The sequence below is a fragment of the Acomys russatus genome, chromosome 18, assembly GCF_903995435.1.
Source record: "Acomys russatus chromosome 18, mAcoRus1.1, whole genome shotgun sequence".
NCBI classification, from domain to species: domain Eukaryota; kingdom Metazoa; phylum Chordata; class Mammalia; order Rodentia; family Muridae; genus Acomys; species Acomys russatus.
The window spans coordinates 40,586,748-40,609,039 of record NC_067154.1 but is presented as its reverse complement, the minus strand read 5'-3'; the positions used below and the strand labels follow the sequence as shown (position 1 = coordinate 40,609,039).

The 22,292-nt window shown below is 41.4% G+C and overlaps 1 pseudogene; it reads right to left on the bottom strand.

Annotated features, from left to right (window-relative positions):
• Positions 1-1,979: 1,979 nt before the first annotated feature.
• The window catches only part of LOC127202313 (ferritin light chain 1-like), a 31,605-nt pseudogene continuing 11,292 nt past the window's right edge, over positions 1,980-22,292 (bottom strand).

Here is a 22,292-nt window from a genome sequence, read left to right as displayed (position 1 = left end):
TGAAACATTAATGAGCACAGAAGCTTCATTCCAAAGTTCTAAATTCTACTCCTTTGAGGGCTTGAGCAAATGTCTCAGCCCAAGGTGGAATCCAAATCCACATCTTCGAGAATCCACGGTCTTATAAATTAGTTTTAAAGATATCTGAAAATAGAGATGTCATGGCTTGGGTATCAAGTGCCCCCACAGAAGGTATATGAGTTATTGGTCCCCAGCAGGTGGATCAGATCATTGAGGGGTAATTAAATCATGGAGCTATGACCTAAACAGTGGTTCATCAACTCATAGATTCACAATTCAATGGCTTATTGGAAATGCTGGAAATGTTCTGTGGTAGGGACCAGGAAGGAACAGGAAGTCAGAAGTAAGCTCTTTTGACCCACCTTCCCAAGGAAGCTCATTCCAAAAGCAATTAAGGCACATTCTTACAATTAAAAAATCACAGCACCACAAAAAGAAAAAGATAACTTAAATTCCCCATTTAGACAAATATGTGTTCTGTGACATAGTGGATGATTTAAACCTCAGTTCCCAGAATGATGAATGGCCCTCCCACTCTCTCTGGCAGTTTTAGGTAGAAAATGAAACACTGTGTTTGATCATTACACATGAGTATTATTTATGAAGAAAACCCACATTTATTTTCTCTTTCTTGTGTCTTCTCATTCCAAGGCTGATCTCTGACTTTGCATTGGGTTTTGTAATTTCCCTCAAGAGAAATTGCTCCGGGGAAATTTTGGAAAGATCATTGGGGAAATTGACTCCCCCCCCCCCCACCTCCCCTTAAAGCTGAAAAACAACGAAAACATAAAGTTAAAATACTCAGGTAAAAGCAGAACACACTTGGGACCAAGTTTCAAAGAAAACCTCTGATGTAGATATGCGCATGAGTCAGGTCTCCATCATTTAAGTACCCTGAACTATTCAGTGGAAAATGATATCTTTTCATGAGCTTTGCCTGGGCCCCTGTAGTGCAGGAGAGATGACTGTGTTGGAAATACCTCACATACCACTGCATCATTTATCCATGTATCCTATCATTAATTGAGCCAGTCCTGTGCCAGGCCCTGTGTTGTTTGCTTGAGATGCAGACATGATTACAAGATAGTTTCACCGTTAGTGAGTGCACATCCCAGATCAGAAACCATATATAAGTAATTATAGTACAGAGAGGTCATCTCAAAAGTAAAGCTGGGGAATTATTAAAGAGGATAGGCCACAATTACAATCCAACTTAGGAGGAAAGTTTTGAGTCAGATAGTGAAGGCTGAGTTGGGGTTCACAGGTGGATCTGGACAGGCAGGATGAGGATTGCAAATAGCGAAGAGGAAGGCACAAGAGTCTGATAGCATTCATTGGGGCTGTGTCAGTTCCACATTCTCTCCAAAGAGTGTCTCAAGTGGGACATTTCAGACTCAGATCATAACAGCCATGCCGTGGAACACCTACAGTCTGCGGAAATGTGGTTTCAAAAAGACGATTTCCATTGGCACTGGGCTCTGCAACTCTGCATTTTGATTGGTTGTGGTTTTCTGTACTGGTCTCTGTCTGTTGCAAAGAGAAGTTTCCTTGATGAGGGTTAAATACTACACTTACATGTTGGTATAAACACAAATATTTATAGATTATTCTTAAGGACTTTGCTAGATTAGGAAATTAGTGGTTATAGATTATCCTCCAGGAACCGTGATTTCACTAGCTCTGAGTTGTCAGCTGGGTTTTCCTCTTGTTGAGCAGCTCTTCGGTCCAATTATAGCAGCTGGTCATACACACACACACACACACACACACACACACACACACACACACATATATATATATATATATTTCTGTTTTTATTTGGTCCAAGACTTGAGAGGGGCTCCAGGGCGGATACAAAGCTACCCAGTGGCTTGAGAGGTCCATTCAGGTGGAGGTCCTAAGGCTGGCTGGTGGAGAGTTGAGGGGGAGGACAGGCCCTTGGAAGGCGAGGAAGCCTCCTAGTTGTGCTTGAGAGTCAGCCCTTCAAAGAGATACTCGCCCAGAGCCCCCTGGAGCCCTCCAGTCTTTGCTGGCGGCGGCCCAGTCACCCGACGGATGTTGGTCAGGTGGTTGCCCATCTCCTTGATGAGCTTCACCTCCTCATCCAGGAAATGGTTTTCCAGGAAATTGCAGAGGTGAGGGTCTGCGTGAGCAGAACCCAGGGAATGGAGATCCAAGAGGGTCTGGTTCAGGTTCTTCTCCAGGGCCAAAGCAGCTTCCATGGCCTTCTGGGTTTTACCCCACTCATCTTGAGACGGCTTCTGCACATCCTGGAAGAGAGCACCGCCCCCGCGGTCGTTCTGCAACTTGAGGAGATGCTTGGCGCCTTCGCACTTCTCCTCGGCCAATTCGTGGAAAAAGTGGCCCACACCCTCCAGAACCACGTCATCCTGATCAGAGAGAAGCAGGTGTAGGAGACCCGCAGATGCAAGTTGACCGACGGTTCACGGCAGCTTCCACTTCGGTGGAATAATTCTGACAAACCTGGGAAGTTATGGCTGATCGGCAGTCTGGAGCTAACCGCTGGACCAGACAGTGCTGGCTGGTCCTAGGAGCCGAGGGAGGGTGGCGAGGCGCTGGTCCCGGAGGCTGCGGCTGGAGAGACCCTAAGGTGGCAGGAAGCCAACAAAGAGGGAGTGCCCAGGTCTGTTCCGTCCAAACACTGTTGAATCAAGACACAGATCCACGGGACCTCCCCTAGTCCTAGGAGAGGGGGAGCCCTTCTCCCCTTCCAGCTGACCCGAGTCTACCAAGTCTCATGAGGACTGCCTGCTGCTTCTTCCTCTGTGTCATGATAAGGCACCCCCAACCAGGGTCAAGTGATCAAAGTGCAGGCAACAGAGTCCATGTCAGAAACAGCCCCTGCTCCTTTTAATAGGGGACTCATATGGACACTGAGCTGCCTATCAGCTATATCTCAGTAGGGGGCCTAGGTCCTCTCTGAGCATGGTCTTTGTTTGGTGCATCAGTCTCCACCAGCCCCACTGAGCCCAGATTTGTTGGCTCTGTTGCTCTTTTTGTGGAGCGCCTCATAGATACCCTCTTATAGCTGTCTTGAATTTATAAGTAAATATGCTTGAGGTTAGAGGTACAGTGTGTTTAAAATTCATGAAGTCCAGTGCCCACTCCCTAACAGTTCAATAAATAAATATATGTTCTTATTGCAATATAAGAAAAAATGTTGGAGAAAGCATATATATATATATATATATATATATATATATATATATATATATATATATATATATAAGAATCTAGGCAAGAAACAGTAGCCCTGAAAAAACCTGACGCTCTATTGGGGAACTGTCATGGAGATGGAGTCAACAAAATTTGGAGACTATTTGGAGAAAATGTAGATCAAGAAAGAAACAGCTGGGCGGTGGTGGCGCACGCCTTTAATTCCAGCACTCGGGAGGTAGAGGCAGGCAGATTGCTCTGAGTTCAAGGCCAGCCAGGTCTACAAAGTGAGTTCAGGACAGCCAAGGCTACACAGAGAAACCATGTCTTGAAAAACCAAAGATAAACAAATAAATAAATAATAAAAATAAAAATAAAGAACTTGATATTCTTTCGGAATCTCCAAGCATCCACATTGTGTGGCTCCAAGGGCATCTGATACCTTATTTTGGGCTCAACTGACATGAACACACACACAAACATACACACACACACAGTAATAAAATACTTTTTTAAAGAGCCAATTGAAGGAAAAGGAGTAAGCACTTTCTGACATTAGAGATTTGAGTACTTCTGTCAAATGGAGGTATTTCACACATGTGCAAATATGTATGCACAAACATACGTAGATTCGTGGTTAAGAAAAAAAATCTTAGAAGTTTCCAATATGTATTACCGTGTTAAATGTTAATAACATCCCTGGGCAGCAGATCCTAGCACTCGCTCACTTTCTCAGAGAGCCCAGTTTGGTTCCTAGCACCCACACAGTGGCTAACAACTGTTTGTAGCTCCATGTCCAGAGAGTCCAACACCCTCTAGTTGCCTCTGCAGCCACTGTATGCATGTGGTGTGGATATACATACAACCAAAATACCCAAGGCACAAATTAAAAATTAATTTAAAAATCTTTCTTTTATAAAAGATAATAACAGCATTGGAGGTTTTTTGTTGTTTTGCTTCATTTTTATTCATTTGTTTTGAAAACTACCATGTGAAAATACATACCAAGAAATAGCTGCCCACGCTAAATATCTGCACTGGAAATCTATGCCTTTTCCCACAGAATAGAAAGTTCACCTATAAAGGCAAACATGCTCACTAAGAGGCTAGCTAGCCGTTAATATCTAGACCGCACTCTGCGTATCTGGGTATCATGATGTGGCTGCCTTGATGACTCAAAGTCTATCCCTAATCCGCATGTCTTCCTTAACTAGTCTGTCTCCCTCTGAGCAACTCACAACCACTCTCTGCGGTCCATATTGATAAGTCGCCATACATAAGGCTACTACTTATGAAAATGGGAAAGAAGATGGGAAAGACAAGCTGGATATCAGAGATCCTCAGAGTGGATATGGCTGCTGGAGAGGGAGGACAAGACACACAGACCAAGGTCCAGAGGCTGGAACCAGCTCTTCTGACCCAACTACGTCATGTAAAGATGGCGAGAATTCAGATGTCAAACATAACTTCCAGCCCATTGAGAATGCAGATCTGTCAAGTTGTAAGTCAGAATATATTTAGCTTAGCTGTGTGTTAGCTTGATTTATTGTTTGTAAATATCTAGCCATATGGTACATGGGTCTCTGTTCATATTCTTGAGCTAGATCCACAGTTTATTGGTTAGTAAATATGGAATGATTAGCAGCCAATGAGGAAGACTGAGCAAGTAACATTTATAGAAATGAAACATTTTTAAACAAAATTGAGGAGAAGCCAGTTGTTCCGTCAATAGCACACTCTCCTGTTAAAGACATCTTTATGCCAACTGAATTTACAAAAGAGGTAATAGGGACACAGAAAATCAATAACCAACCCAAGTTCACATGTTAGCTTTTGCTAGAGATCTTCAGGATCAATTCACTCCCAAACAAGCTTATTTTGCTCATACCCTGCTACCTTTTATTTTGCTTTTACAAAATAAAAAAGAAGCATTCCCCTAAGACAAATGTACGTTCCTGGAACCTTGAAATTTGATTTTGTTATTTGAGTCCATAAAGTATCTTCTGATACAGTTTTTAAATAAAAAACTGTAGTGACCTATGAAAAGCCACTGCTTACCATTAGAATTAGGCTTAGCACTCAGTAAACTATCACAACCATTTAATTTAGTGAATATTTAGGAATAGGGAATGTCACATATACATTAATAAATAATCATTAATGCAATAAAATCAATAGTACATTAATAGCTCAACCTGAAAAGCTTACAAATATAAAAAATAAAATGTGGCAGCTGTGATTTCAGTCTTTATTATAAACTTGGTTATGAGGGTGCTTGCTTCCAGAGATGTCTAACTGAGGAGGGAAGATCCATCCTAAATGTGGATAGCACCATGATATGGACTGGGGTCTGAGACTGCATAAAGGGGGAAAAGAAGAAAGCAATATAGGAATTGCTCTCTCTCTCTCTCTCTCTCTCTCTCTCTCTCTCTCTCTCTCTCTCTCTCTCTCCCGCATATACAAGAGCTAAAATGATCTACCACTCTTGTTTCATCTATCAAGTGTTTTGTTACAACAGTTGCTATGAGTGTGTAGCTCTAGCAACTGTGTCTTACCCAGAGGATGGCATTTTGCTGCCCTTCAATTCCATGTCTTCCAGTTCTTACATTCTTTCTTTGCCCTGCGTTAAGGCTAACACTAGCATTTTTCCATAGGTATAAATAAATATAAGTAAGTATTTAGAAGGCAGGTTGACAGTATTCCAAGTTCTCTAAACAATAATATCAGAACTTTGGCCACTTAAAAGATGATGGAACTACCAATATTTGTGGCACTCTTAGAAATAAAATTTGAATTACACAGTGCCATGAGCCTTAAGATAGGTAACAATAGAATTTTGGGGATTCAAATGGTGGTTTTAGGTAACAAGTTATCTAGGAGCGGGTTGTTACTTGTTGGTCTTCACTGTCAACGTGATTGAATTTGGAAATGCCTATGAGACACACATCTAGGAGTATCTGTGACAATGTTTCCAGAGAAGTTTAACTGAGCAGGGAAGACCCACCCTGAATGTTGACAGTCCCATCCAATCGACTTTAGTTCCAAACTGAATAAAAGGAAGGGAAGGAGGGAGCCTGCTGATCATTAGCATTTATCTCTTCTTGTATCTAACTCTGAGTGCAATCTAACTAGCTAAGCTACCTCATGCCCCTGCCTGGAAGGTTGGCCTATATCCCTTCTTACTCTGTGAGCTAAAATAAATTGATCCTCCTTCAAATGACTGCTACGAGGTGTTTTGTCACAGTTGCAGCAAATCATGTATTTGACTTAGAAAAGAGTATTTTTCTACCAACTGAAGTTGGTATTGTCTAATCATGGAAGATTAGTGATAAATTTATAAGAATGTTAAATAAAATAAGTGGAACTAGTTAAGCAGACTTTAGACATTTAAGAAACTTATAAATTGCATTTCAAGAGATAAAAATATCTATTTGGGCACCGTGTTATATGCTTATAATCCCAGAACTTGAGAGATAGAAGCCAGAGGATCAACAAGCCAAGGTCCAGCCTCAGCTAGGAGTTTAAGGCCAGCCTGGTCTACGGTAAGTACATTATAAAGTACCTTTTTCTAGTTCTGGCAGGATAAAAAATGAACATTACCACATAAACATGTGCCTGAGTGCATTGAATACACAGGTCTCTAAAGCCATCATAGACTAGTCAGGGTCACCAAGCAGAAGCCTACAATATCCTTCATTTTCCTAGAGCCCAAGATCCACTGAGAAATTCTGACTACAATTTGGAATTAGAATGATGTGTGTGAAACAAGGCCCCTTCTCCACTAGATAGTGACAAATTGGATCCTGAATTAAAGAAAGGGTATCGTCTGACTCCCATAGGTAGTGCCAGGCAATCCAAAGACTCTAGATGCCCACCACAAACCCATTACCCTCATCCCTGAAATGTCCAAGTTATTTTCTAGACATCAATGAAAAGGGTTGTACACCTGGGGCACAAACACTATATTGTGGGAGCCTACCATGGAAGACTTTCTCACAGTTTGAGAGCCACTGATCTATAGCCTGCCCACAGGGATAATAGTCAAAGGCATCACAGTGGTCAGGAAAGGATGTGAAGTGTTAGACACAGTCTTGGGCACTGAAGCATCCATCATTTGTTCTTCTCCTCGGACTTCATGGGTAAAAGGAATTGACCGATACCAACAAGGCAGCTACAACATGTAAAGACTTGTAAGGATTTGCAGGGGTCTTTGGGGGTTATCCCTGTGGAAAATCAAATCAGGATCTGTCTGCTATTTGTAGGCATTCTCAGAACATGAAAATATTGGTATTTACTATCAATGAAGCCATATATATGCACCATGTGGAGCATTTTGAAATGTATGTAAATATATAATTACATGCATGCTACATAATATACAAAGAAGTACATTGTTTGTATGTATATAATTCACTTTAAACACCTAATCTCTTAGACTCAAACAGAAATAAGAAACAGAAATGCATCTTTATTTAATTTTAATACCACTTCAAGGAAAATGCATATTACACAGGTACCTGTAAGATAATCACTCTGTGTATTTAAACTGGTTTCCAACTGCTCAGCAGAGTAGAAAGTACTGAGTAACTTACACACGGGCCCCACCCTTATGTACCTTATAATCAGGATGCAGTCAGTGATCCTCTTGAGACTCTTCCATCAAAATCTCATTTGAAACATACTATTTCTGTCTGTTTATTTTATACCTTAATGCAGCCAAATAAACCATGCCAAACAGAAAGAATAGGGCAAGCTTCACGGGGCCATGAGCTGTGCTGTTACCCAGGGTCCCATGCTTAGAAAGGTAACACGCTTCATGGTGCTCGGAGGCCATCATCTTACAATTTACAATAGTTTTTAAACAAGGAGACCATACATTTTCATTCTGCATTTGACCCTGAAAATTATGTAGCAAGCTTGGGATCCGTGTATTAAAAATGTGTTGCTTATAAAAATGGGTGAAAGCCACACTGAGCGTGCAAACATGCAGAAGCAAATATTGCATGGGAATATGTCTTAGTGACTTGTTGCTTTGACAAAAAGAGCCTCAACAAAGTAATTTAAGGGGGAAAATCTTATTTGGGCTCACAGTTTGAGGGGATAGCCACAATAGCAGAACAAAAATTACAGCAGGAGCTTGTGGCATCTTGTCACATGGCATCCACAGCCAAGAAGCCTTGTGATGGATGCTTATGCCCTGCTAGAATTCTCCTTTATTCACTCCAGAACCTCAGCTCATGGAATAAGGAGGTCTGGTTACAGCAGAGTGCCCCACGTCAATTGAGCTAGTCAAGATAATCCCTCACAGTCATACCCAGAGGCTTGTTTCTTTGGTGATTCTAGACCCTGTCAGGTTGACAAACAGTTAAGACTTATAAGTATATCCAAACATTGTGCGGGTTGTACTTACCCTAATCCATACTCTCTCACTTCCCTAAGAGATTTATACAAAAAAAAAAAAATATTGCCCACATGCCCAGCTAATTGCTCTCAGATTAACTTTGAGGTTTTCTATGATTGCACAGATTTAAGTGGAGAGTCTGAAAACTTGGAAATTACTGAAGTGTCCCAAACCAGATGAGTGGTGGAACACTTGCCAAAACCTTTGCTATGGATTTTGTAACTTAGGCACTATGGTCTACTTCCTGTGTTTAATTTAGTTGCCTAGGTAGGGTTTCTTTAGATAGTGGGATCATTTGAGTATGGCCCAGTGCTGGTCACTAATAAACATGAAGTCACAGCTGCTGAAACAACTTTTATGAGGATATTAGTATTTTTCTTTTTTTTTTAATAATATATTTTATTAACTTATTCATATTACATCTCAACTGTTATCCTATCCCTTGTATCCTCCCATTCCTCCCTCCCTCCCTCCCATTTTCCCCTTACTCCCCTCCCCTATGACTGTGAGTGAGGGAGACCTCCTCCCCCTGTATATTAGCTTAGGGTATCAAGTCTCTTCTTGATTGCCTTCTGTCTTTCCTCTGAGTGCCACCAGGCCTCCCCATCCAGGGGACATGGTCAAATATGGGGCACCAGAGTTCGTGTGAAAGTCAGTCTCACTCTCCACTCAATTGTGAAGAATGTCCTGTCCATTGGCTACATCTAGGTAGAGGTTCGAAATATAATGCCCGTATAGTCCTTGGCTGGTGCCATAGTTTCAGCAGGACCCCTGTGCCCAGATCTTCCCATCATAATGTTTTTCTTGTAGGTTTCTAGGACCCTCTGGATCCTTCTATTTTCCCATTCTCCCTTGCTTCTCTCACTGAGAGTCCCAATAGGAAGTCTTCCCCTCTGTCCCACTTTCCTGGAACATGAAGACTTTCACAGGACAAGCAATTAAACATCACCAAACCAAATAACCCAATTGAGAAATGGGGCTCAGAACTAAACAGAATTCGCAAGAGAGGAATATCAAATGGCTGAGAAACACTTAAAGAAATGCTCAATGTCCTTAGTCATCAGAGAAATGCAAATCAAAACAACTCTGAGATTCCATCTTACACCCATCAGAATGGCTAAGATCAAATACTCAAGTGACACCACATGCTGGCGAGGATGTGGGGAGAGAGGAACACTCCTTCATTGCTGGTGGGAATGCAAACTAGTACAGCCACTTTGGAAATCTACCTAGTGCTATCTCAGAAAACTGGGAATAAGGCTTCCTCAAGACCCAGCTATTCCACTCCTTGGAATATACCCAGAAGATGCTCCAGCACACAACAGTGACATATGCTCAACCATGTTCATAGCGGCCTTATTCATAATAGCCAGAACATGGAAACAGCCTAAGTGTCCCTCAGTAGAAGAATGGATAAAGAAACTGTGGTACATTTACACTATGGAATACTACTCAGCTATTAAAAATTCCCGAAATTTGTGGACAAATGGATTGACTTAGAAATGATCATAATGAGTTGAGTTAACCCAGAAGCAGAAAGAGTCAAATGGTATATATTCACTTATGTGCTGAAACAATTCTTAATTGTACCTGCTCTGACTTTTATCCCTACCATGTTCCTAAGACTGCTCTCTCGAAACCCCAGAATTCTTTTAATTTCCAACTCAGCTGCATTTCTCGGTGGTTGCTCCTCTTCAGCTTCTTCCACACTTGCCCCAACTGAACTCCTCTCTCCTCTCTCCTTGCCTATCTGTGTTTTCCTCACTGTTTATTCTTAAAAGTAGGCAATCAACTGGTTCTTCCAGGGATGACAGTTTGTTAATTTGTCTCCTCCTCTTTCCCCTCTCCTTCTCTCCTTTTCTTTTCTCTTTGCAGTTCATCCTCCGACCTCAGCTAACAGTGTTAGTGTGGTGGAGCTGACTTAACCTCACTCCCAATAGCAGATTGCTATCATTTCTGCCAGTTCCACATTCAGTGGCCTCATGAGAGGAGTATAAGTTCAGAGGACATTGTGATTCTGGACACCCTTTCACTGATTCCAGTATCTGTCTGCCTAGCAGGATACTGCTGCCTATGTGCCGGATGCAAGGCCTTTCATAGCATGGCTCCCAGCTAGCCTGCAGCCCCATTCTTCTGTTTATGTCAGTTCTAGATTACCCCCTGTGCTGCCCCCAGGGACTCCTACTACCCTGCCTTCAATTACATTGTGTATTGGTCTCCTCTGTAATGCCTTGCCTCCAGCCTCACCATTGCCTTCTCTCCTTCGGTCTCAAATTTGGGGTCACTTACCTGGCACCTTTTTGGTTCCAATTTGCATCAAGGTTCCCAGTGAACTTCTCTTTTCTCTTTCCAAAAATTCAAAAAGACTTTAAATCGTGACCTCAACATTTTGTTGTTGTTGTTATTGTTTTGCTGTTGTACCAAGGCCTCATGTATGCTGCTCTAAATCCAAACAATGAACAGCAGCCCTGGTCCCTTTTAAAGAGAATATCTGTTTCATACTTTTCTTACCTCCCCCCTCCCCCAATTTAAATGTTACAAGTATCAGGTACAGAGTTATGAATTACTAAATGTAGTCAAATATAAAAATCTCATATTCTATCGCATACATAGGATAATATGGATTTGTTGGCCAAATCTCTTTGATCACATAATTCTTTCATAGACTTGCCAGTCTATTCCTTTAAAAAAGAAGCTATGCCTTGGTTTTATTGTGAACTAATGATTGGTTTAGGGATGGGAATGGGCTCTTTTTTAGCTGAAAATAGAGAAAGTCATTCCTTGATCATGGTAGATCACAGCTAACACACATACTGAAATTTCTTCAACAAATATTAGATTCCTCTTCCATAGGAGAGATGATATTGTGTGCTTAATCACATTTAAGAAAAAAAACTTGGAATTACCAGAAAACAGAATCTCTTTCTCAAGTTTTGTGTGCTAATGGGATTGAAAAGAGGGTGATTTGTGTGAAGTAATCCCTATTAAAGTTTAAAATGCATTAAAATTAAATAAAGGGCATTCTTCAAGAGCACATATAATTTACATTTGGGTAATAACTGAACAAATGCTTCCTTTACAGAACTTTCCCCTTGTGAACTATGGACAATGCCAGGTTCTGATGCCTTCAGTTTAGACAGAGTTTAATCATAGAAGGAGAATTTTTAAATCCATTTGCCCTGGTCTCTTAAAAAAAAAAAAGAAAGAAAGAAATCTTGATTGCACACTTTTGCCTTCATTTCCTGATAGTTTTTCTCTTGTAATTTTAAATCTTATTGATAATGGGGGGTGGGGAAGGGGGGTGGGTATGAGTGGGTGCGGTGTGTGTGTGTGTATGTGTTCCTGAGCTAGGACATGTAAAGTGAAGCAATATGCTCATTATTTGTTTATTATGTTATTATATCCCTCTCACACACACTCAGAGAGAATTTTGCTAAAGTATAGGATACTCTACAAATTAATGGGTCCCAACCACGTTTCATGGAAGCAGCATGTGTCAGTACCATAGGAGAGAAACTGTCAGTCTGAGTTTTAGCAATGCTCTTGAGAATGTTAAGTGCTCTTAGACTGATGCTAAAGCCCTACTCTGCCACTCAGAACACAGGTGACATGGTCTTCTGGGGAACTTACTCTGTGCTGTCTCTGCGGGGCTCCTCAATGATTCTAGCTCTGGGATAATCCTGGGTTTTGAGCAGTCTCGAGAAGAGTGAAAACGTGGCACAGCGTGCTCCTTACACAGAAGAGACAACAACCCAGAACTGCTGGACTTTCCTCAACTTTCAGGGTGAAAAGAATGCCATCCCGAGCTGGCATTGTTCCTCACTATCGATGAGGCATCTCTTTTCAAGTCTTAGCTATGTGAGACCTGCCCCCTGGCTCTACTGGCCTAGAAACCCTTCCAGACATCTGCCCTTGCGAGGCGAGGATGTGAGTGGCAAAGCTACCCCATTAAGAACCTCTGTGCAATTATGAAAATGGTGCTTCTCTGGGCAGATGGAGCCTTCTCTCAAAGGCACGGCCCAAGGAACCTATGAAGGGACACATTGTAGACCACCCAGCCCCCTTGCCTACTAGCCATCCTTATGTAAGGGACAGCCTCTTTGAACAATAGCTCTGACTTTCACTCTGCATTACTCTCCCCTCAAGTGTTAGGGACAAAGCAGGAACCTCTGGCTGCGTCAAGCTGGGTATCTGTGGTGTTTGGCAGGACCTTGGTAACAGTACATTAAGTGAGATCTTTTGATATAAGTCCCCTGATTACAGCTTCGGCTCTCCAGTCTGCCATATCCTGTCTGCTTCAGACACGTCATTACCAAGGTTATAAGCAGATGCATCCAAGATAAAGCCAGACTCTGTGATGACTCTAAAAGTGGTTTGTTTGTAAGACACATCAGAATTTTTCTCCCCTAGATCAAATTATTTTCAGCCTGTCTTGGGTAACTTCACACCACAATCCCTGCTTGTTGCTGTCTTTGGGTCCTTAAACAACCTTAGGGGGGGAAAAAAAAGCCTCACTGTACTCTAATATAATCCTAGGGAACTTCCCAATAGGAGAAATGAAAAACAAACATTATACATACCTATTTGCATAAAATGTATATAAATTTGTATGTATACTTTAGCTACACGCTGCAGTTGCATTCCTCTCTGGGTAATCTGTCAAGCAGATCTTCTGTCATTTCTGTAGGGCAAAGTGTCTGTCTTCAGGGGCAGCCCTCCAGCCACAAGGCCCAAAGAAAGCCTTACCTCCAGAAAGAATGGACCTTCTCATAGGTGAGGAAGGAAGAAAGCTAGAATAACTGGTGGGTGGCTGGAAAGGGCTAAACATGCATGAGAGAAATGGGATGGTTCCTTAGAATTCTATCTCCACCCTTCACCCCAGCCAAGTACAGAGGAAGTTTTCAGTGTATGTTTGGGGGCCTAGGGGACTCTGGTGTTCAATGACCCTGGAGCATAACATCAACTAAAGGTCCAGTTATTTAAGATAAAACAGTCCAGGCTTCTGTCTCAGATAGTTATGCTATGCCAAGTGGCTTAAGCTGTTCTCAATTGTAGGTATGATGAAAATGTCTATGGGTTGGGAATATGTTCCTTGGGAAAGTAAGTGCTTGTTTAGCATGTATGATATCTGGAATTCAATCTCCCAAAAGTATAGAAAGAGCAAAGAAAACAAATGCCTATGCCCACATGTACGTCACAGCATATACATATTCTGACAAGTTTACTTTTAAAAATGGCAATTTAATTTACCAATATGCTGTCATTATTAAGGCCATGTTGGTTCTAAGGGGTTAAGCCAGATCATCACATTTTATAAACTTCCAACATGTAGTGACACTTGCCTCTTAGGATGAGTCTCATCAGACTGAAGTGCTGGTTTCTGGCTTATAGTTCACTCCATTCCTCTGACTCACGGAGGGTGGAGTAAAACAACAAAGTCCTCTGGCCCCTCAGTCTGAGTCTTTCATGGCACTGGTGATTATGCACTTAGTGACTGACCACATTAGGTGCTAGCGAGAACCATGGTTTATAATTACCACCCCACAATGGACTTTTATGTGTTCCTGAACAACCCTCACATAAACATATTAGATCAGAAAAAACAAATAAAACATGAGTGGCATTGAATGAAGGAAGCTTGGAAAGGTAAGTAAGGGGAAAATACAACAGTGCCAGCTAGAACGTTGCCCAAAAGGAAACTCCATAAGCCAGCACCTCTGCACCTCACATCCATGACATACGAGCTGCAATTACTGCCTGTCATAAACAGATGCAAAACTTTGGCCAGGCACAATATAACAAAGCTTCCATTGTGCATGGAAGTGTATAGTGATATAAATATAGAAAATGAAATGCTATCACTGTTGAATAAAGATATGAAGCCCTTTGTGTTAGCTTTCTCAGCTTGGTAATTGAGTTTCGACTTAAAGCCCCTTCCTCTTCCACAGCCTTGACTTTTATGGAGCTGATGGACTCTGACACAGCAACCATCTCACCCCCCCCCACCCCTGTCCCCTACAGAGATGCAACCCAAGATCCTAATGGGCACAATAAAAGTACCAAATTTTCTATAGGCTGTATCTTCTCCCATATATAAACATACTATGACAAGTTGAGTTCATAAACTAGGCATGGCAAGAGATTAAAAACAAGAGTAAAATAGAAAGATTACAGCGATCTATTTTAATAGAATCATCATCATCATCACCATCACCCCAACCACCACCTCCATCATCACCATCATCATCACGACCACCACCATCATCACCATAATCATCACCATCACCACCAGCAACACCATCATAATTACTCTTGCATTGTAGGGCTATTGGTGGGTAAAGTAAAGGCCATTTAAACACAGACACATGACAGTTAGTGATCTCAGCCCAGATGGCAAGTTCCAGAGAGTGTGTAGGGTAAGATGGAGTGAGTGTGGAACATGCCACTAAGAAAGATGCACAAAACAAAACATAAATTTTTATTTTTAGAATTTTCCATGAAGTATTTTACCTGAAATCTCAGAAAGCAAAGTTGCAACTAAGGATCTACTTATGGAAATGGTAGATATTTGTATAGTTATTGTAATATAAAAAATAATTCTGGTCTTAAAAAAAAAAACCTAAGCAGATCCAAAGAAGGCTAGAGATGTGTGGCAATTGAGAATTTATGGTCAAGTTTGAGAATGTAACTAAATAGTAGATTTTCTGTGTGGTTTTTACTTTAATCTATGTTCCTTTCTAGTTATAGTCATTTAAAATTGAGACTTTTTGAAAGGATTGACTTTCACTAGGTTGTTGGTGTAATAAGTGGACATATTAAAAATCCAAATAAGACCAGTTTTTCCCCTTTTTCTCCTTTTTTATTGCTTAATTAATTTATTCAGATTACAACTCAATTGTTATCCCATCACTTGTAACTTCCCATTCCTCCCTCCCTCCCGCTTTTACCCTATTCCTCTCCCCTAAGTCCAAGACCGAGGGGGACCTCCTCCCCCACTATATGGTCATAGGCTATCAAGTCTCATCTTGGTATCTTGCTTATTCTTTCTTTGAGGCCATCAGGCCTCCCCACCAAGGGGAAGTGGTCAAATATGGAACACCAGAGTTCATGTCTAAGTCAGTCACTGCTCTCCACATAACTGTAGAGACTGTCCTGTCCATTGGCTAGATCAGAGTAGGGATTCGGTGTTTACTACTTGTATTGTCCTTGGTTAGTGCAATAGTTTGAGCAGATCCCCTGGGCCCCAATCCACCTGTCATGATGTTCTTCTTGTAGGTTTCTAGAACACTCTAGGTCCTTCTATTTCCCCATCTCCTATATTTATCTTACCTGGAGTCCTAGTAGGATGTCCTCACATCTATCCCAATCTCCTGGTAAGTGAAGACTTTCATGGGACATGCCTTTTGGGCTAGTGCCCAATTATAAGTGAGTATATACCATGTGAGATAAGACCAGTTCTTAGATGTCCTTGGCAATGAACAGGAATTGTGACAGTTGAATATAAGGAAAAAAAATTGTTTGCCATCCTTTCAAAAGTGTTTGAGACTTATCTTTATCTGTACATTCTGATAGTTTTAACCATTTCAAATAAAATAGCAACTACTAACACCACAGAAGATGAAGGGACCAATCGGCCATCAGCTCCTTCTGGACCCTCCCTCAGTGGAAGATGACTGCTGGCCAACTCTGCACAGGCCTAACCATAAACAGACCCAAAAGGAGATGTGATGCAGACAACAGCAAACAATTAGAAGTTTCCTCTGTACTTATGGGGACAGGTAAATGGTTACACCTGCACACTGTGAGAGCATCCTCCTGAACAGTGAAGCTCTTCTCACCTGCCCTTTTTGGAAACGCAATAAAGTATGAAAGTGACAAGACATCTCACTGTGACTTCCTTCATACTAAAAGGAGCCCATGCACAAATTTAGAACCCACAGATTCAGTTCTGTACAAATCTTACTATTTTGTCCATTGATACAACTTGGTATTTCAGAAGCTCTTTTGCTAGGTCTGCACAGTATTAATATTAAAATGTGAAAATAAGTTTCTCAAATCAAGTATATGCCCGTTTATACGCAGTTGAAGCACTAACATCAGCAAAACTTTTTTCCCCAGAATATACTGTTATTTAAAGAACCATAGAGTGATCCACTATAACAGTGAGTCCCTAACCAAGCAATACCATAGTTTTTAATGCAAATGGGCTACATAAACATCACTGCACAGATCTTTTCCATTGAGTACTCATTTTTCTTATTCTTCGAAATATAATATAATAGTAACAATTTTCTCTTAATTGTTTGCATTTAGCATTGTTTGCATATACAGAGTATATGTTAAGGATTGTAGGAGCCAGAGGGGTCGAGGACATCACAAGAAACCCCACAAAATCAGCAAACCTGGCCTCATAGGGGCTCACAGAGGCCAGAGCCACCAACCAGGGAGCCTGCATGGGTCTCGCCTACACCCTCTTCATATACGTTTTAGTTGTGTAGCTTGATGTTTTTGTGGAAATCCTCACAGAGGGGCCAGGGCTGTTTCTAATGCTTTTGTCTGCTTTCGGGACCCTTGTCCTCTGACTGGGCTGCCTCGTCCAGCCTTAATATGAGAGGATGCATGTACCTGGTGTTATTGCAAGTTGATATGGCACGTTTGGTTGATATCCCTGAGAGGTCTGCACTTTTCTGAAGGAAAACGGAGGAGGAAGAGGATTGGAAGGGAAGCAGAGAGGGACTCAGGGAAGAAAAGGGAGAAACTATGGTTGGGATGTAATCTATGAGAGAATAAACTAGCAAAATATAAATTCATAAACGCTTAGAAAGGGATGTTTTATTTGTGTGCAATATGTCTTAATAAATAAAATACTAACATAAAAAAGAAAAGCGTTAGACTTTCCCATGTTGATTGGAAGTTGATGAAGCCGTGCTTGTGGGGGATGGGCACGCACATGTCTGCAGGTGGAGATCTGACACCCTTCATCCAGCACTCTCCACTTTATATATTGATGGGGGGGTCATTTCTTGAAACCAGAGTTCCCCAGTTTAGCTAGTGTAACTAGCCAGCTTGCTCTGTCTGTCCCCTCTCTCTGACCCTGAGTCCTGGCATTACAGGAAGTCCACTGTGTCCTCTGTGTCCAGCATGCGTTTATGCTGGTGCTGGGAGTCTGTCTGAACTCTCTTTGGTCCTTATGTTTATAAGGCAAGCACTTTTCCCACCGAGTCCTTTTCCAACTGCGACATGTTACAACAGTTTGGGTTCTTTTTTTTTTTTTTTTTTTTTTTTTAACAGTTTGGGGTCTTAAAAGTTGTTTTGCATTTACTTCTCATGACTGAAGTCATATCGCCATAATAATTTGAGTTCTTCTGTTCACATGTTTTCCTCAAGACTTGATTTCTGGAATTTGAACCTCACAAAGGAGCTTCAGTACAGCAACGTTGGATCTGTGTTTACCCTCATCATTCTGACAGACACGGCACTTTTACCGAGAGGCGCCTTCCTGTGCATCCCTGCCCCATCACATGATCACATGATCAGGAATCCTTCTGTCAGCCATGAATTCTTCTGAACTGATGCAGCTCCCTGTCCTGCGTGACTCTCTTCTAGATTATTTTAGCCCTCAGAGTTGCATACCCGGCTCCAGCCTCCACTCCCAACACAGCTCATAGAAGCTCTAGGCACAGATCACCTGGGTCGCCTCCTTCATCTCTGGGACAGGTTCTTGCTTCTACAGTCTGAGAAGCAAAAGCTTTCTTTTAAAAAGTCATGTGGAATCACAAACGTACTAGTAAATTCAAAATAGAATTTCGAGGAATATCTTTAAATCGCTTGGGGGCTGGAGAGATGGCTCAGTGGTTAAGAGTGCCGCCTGCTCTTCCAAAGGTCCGGAGTTCAATTCCCAGAAACCACATGGTGGCTCACAACCATCTGTAATATGATATGGCTCCCTCTTCTGGCTTGCAGGAGTACATGCAAGCAGAGTACTATATACATAATAATAAATAAATAAATCTTTTTAAAAAATAAAAATAAAATAAAGCGTTTACCCTAGGCTGCCAGCTTGTTCAGCTTTCCTAAGAATCAGCAATATATATTTTATCTGTCCTTAGCAATGACCTCCAATTTGGCAGCTACCCACTACGACACATTTTGCCTGAAGATTTTGTTAAAAATAATGCAACAGACCAAAAAAAAAAAAAAAAAAAAAAAAAGGCAACTTGACTCCATTTCCCCTTTGCTTTTCTCTTTAATTTTTATTTTTTAATCTTAGTATCTTCATTAAGTCAGCTCCCTGACCATCAGTTCTTAGGGCATCTCCAAGGCCAAAACTGTTGAAAGGACAGTGTTGAGTACCATTGTTGTCTGTGCTTCCCACTCCACTCTCTGGTGACTCACAATGGCTTCCTGTGGGTGAGAATCTCTAGGATCCTATGGATCAGTTGTGCAGATGCCCAGCAATGAACTACATGATGTCAACGCTGTTGGCCTTCTGCATCCTAGGGTCTATATCCATGAAGGCCATCAAATAATAGAGAATATTGGGAGAAGTATCTAAATATCTACAAATATGTATTTCTCTGCCATTTACACTGTATCACAGATTATAACAAATCTGGAAATGTTCAAAAGTATGTGATGGAGGAGGGACCGGCTCATGCAAACAGTCTGGCCTTTAATGTAAGATAAACTGCATACCCACAGACTTTTGCTGTCTACAGTGTTTTGGAAACTCACGGATACGAAGGCACCTCAATATGCACATACTTCATTGTTACCACAACCTGTGAGGCAGATATTACATCAGAGCCCCGCTAATGACTAAAATTAGCTTCAGAAAGTTTCCTTTATGCATCTTTGACAGGTACAGCACCGCATACCTCATAGTCGTAACTGGAGCTGTGTTTACCACCAATGGCTTTATTTTGTAACACAGCTTTGCAGTAACATCTGCCTAAGCAATTATACATTTTTCATTTAAGAGAGGAATAGTGGCTCCTTTTTAATAAATAAAAGATTTCTCTTTTTAAAACTTAACTTTTTATATTTAAAATTGTTAATTATATTTTTTATTAATTTATTCTTGTTACATCTCAATGGTTATCCCATCCCTTGTATCCTCCCATTCTTCCCTCCCTTCCATTTTTCCCTTACTCTCCTCCCCTACTGTGCCTGAGGGGGACTTCCTCCCCCTTTATATGCTCATAGAGTATCAAGTCTCTTCTTGATAGCCTGCTATCCTTCCTCTGAGTGCCACCAGGTCTCCCCCTCCAGGGGGACATGGTCAAATATGAGGCACCAGAGTATGTGTGAAAGCCAGACCCCACCCTCCACTCAGCTGTGGAGAATGTCCTGTCCATTGGCTAGACCTGGATAGGGGTTTGAAGTTTACGGCCTGTATTGTCCTTGGCTGGTGCCATAGTTTGAGAGGGACCCCTGGGCCCAAATCTGCCTATCATAATTAAAACTTAATTTTATTGTCATATATGTCTGCAGGGTGTGTGTGTGTGTGTGTGTGTGTGTGTGTGTGTGTGTGTGTGTGTGTGTATGCAGGCACATGAATACCATGATACATGTGTGGAGCTCACTAATTTGTATATGAGCCTTCAGCTATAATCCTCTTTTTTTTTCTAGTTTATGTGTCTGTGTGGATGAGTATGGTATATGGGCGTGTGTGCCCATACATGTGTATGCCTGTGCATATAGAAGCAGAGGTTGAGGTCAGACCTCCTCTTCAAGTGCTGTCCAATTTTTTTTTCTTTTGAAACAAGATCTCTCACTGAACTTGGACCTCACAAATTCAGTAAGACTAACTGACCAATAGGCCACTCTACTTCCCTCAGCCACTGGGATTTCAAGAGTACCCTACCACTCTCAACTCGTACGTGGGTGACCTTGAGTCTTCATGCTATGCAGCACGAACTTTACCAACTGAGCCATGATGCGAGCCCCTGGAATACTTTCCCTTTTTTTGATGAGATTGTGTGTGTGTGTGTGTGTGTGTGTGTGTGTGTGTGTCTTTTACAAAGTCATCATTTCCAAGAATACATGCTTTCAAATTATGAGGCCCAGTCCATCATGCTGGGAGCCTGGTACAATGTCCAAAAGTGGGGCTCATTCCAAATGAGGTTCATTTTAAGTGATCTTTGACATTTCTTTCTTTCTTTCTTTATTTTATTTTATTTTTTTTTTTTTTCAGAAAGACTGGCAGGGATGTCATTTTCTATTACACTTGTAAATGCAGTCTGGGAACACTGAACAATGGGACACTCAAAATATAAACACAAGTTTCAAAAACACATCTGAGCATGCCATTCAGATCAAAGTACTAAGCAGTGTTTTTTCAGGGCATGTCTTTTACATATCAGAGCGTCTGTGCCTTACAGATCACTCCTCTGGGCCTGTCCAGAGGGCTATGTTAGAGGCTTGTCAGAGCTGCTTGTCTCCTAAAACAATGTGAGAGGAGGCTTTAAAAAGGCAGTTACTGCTGCTCCATGGTATCAACCCATTGACATCCCTTTTACTGCCTGGCTATCAAAGCCTTCACAGTTGAGTACATTAGTTTGTTAATTAGACCTTTAATTAGATTTGTCTACATGTGTGATTGTGTCCTCATAATGGTGGTCATGGTGACAAATATTCTTCGACCGCCATGTCTACGAACAACAAGACTGCTGCAGGGAGTGCAGAAGTTTTCTATTTCTATGTCATCATAGTTTCACCTAATAATCAGAATGCGTAGGTTTATGTCACAGAAGAACTGGCTAATTTGAATTTTATGTTGCTAAACCTTCAAGTTGCTGAGTTGGACTGACTGACTCCATTTGAGTAAGTCTCTGAATGGCCTTCCTAGGAAAGTTCACTGGGGCCACTGTTTGCCATATTGTTGACTTAACATTCATTAAGAGACTCATAAAAACTTACTTCCTGCATATCCAGGGCATAGTGTTTAAGCTGTAAATATGGCAATATGGGTGTAAATATTGGCTTAAAACTCTTCTTTGAGTCATTTATTTCCTTTATCTTATTGACTGGCCGTTGCCATTCCCTTCTGTTTGGCCTGGCCCTTTCCCAGTCTCCAAATGCGCTCTCTGAATTCCCAGTGGCCATTTCACTGGGATTCTTCCTGTAAGAGTCAGGGGGCACCAAGCGAAGAGCACTTTTGTTCTCACTCTGTTCCAGACACTCTGTAGTGGCTGAACATGAGGACGGCACTCCGCTGGGCTGGCCTTTGACCCTTGGCAGAGGGTAGCCTTTTCACTGAGGGAATTCACTCAGCTTCATGAGTCTCTAATGTTTGCAGAGATCTCTGTGGAAACAAACATTCAGAGAGTCTTTGTAGACAAGTCCAGAAATAATTAAGGCAGGAGATACCTACCTCTATTTAAAAAAAAAAAAATGCCAGGTTACACTTAAAGACTCCCTAATTGACTCCCTTGTGAAAATGACTGCTTTGCCCAGCACTTTTCCTTTTTTCTCTTAAACTGAGAGAAAAAAAAATACAAAGGAAAGTCCACCAGATTGGGACAGAAATTCATTTTTACAGCTGAATAAGCTTTGTCTCTGGTTGTTTTAAAAATGAAATAAATGGAAAAATATTTGTTGGAGAATAATAAACACACCCAGGTATTTGCTGCTATTGTAAGGCTGGTCTGGAAGTCAAGTCGCTCTGTAAGACCACCTGTGTTTCTTGGTT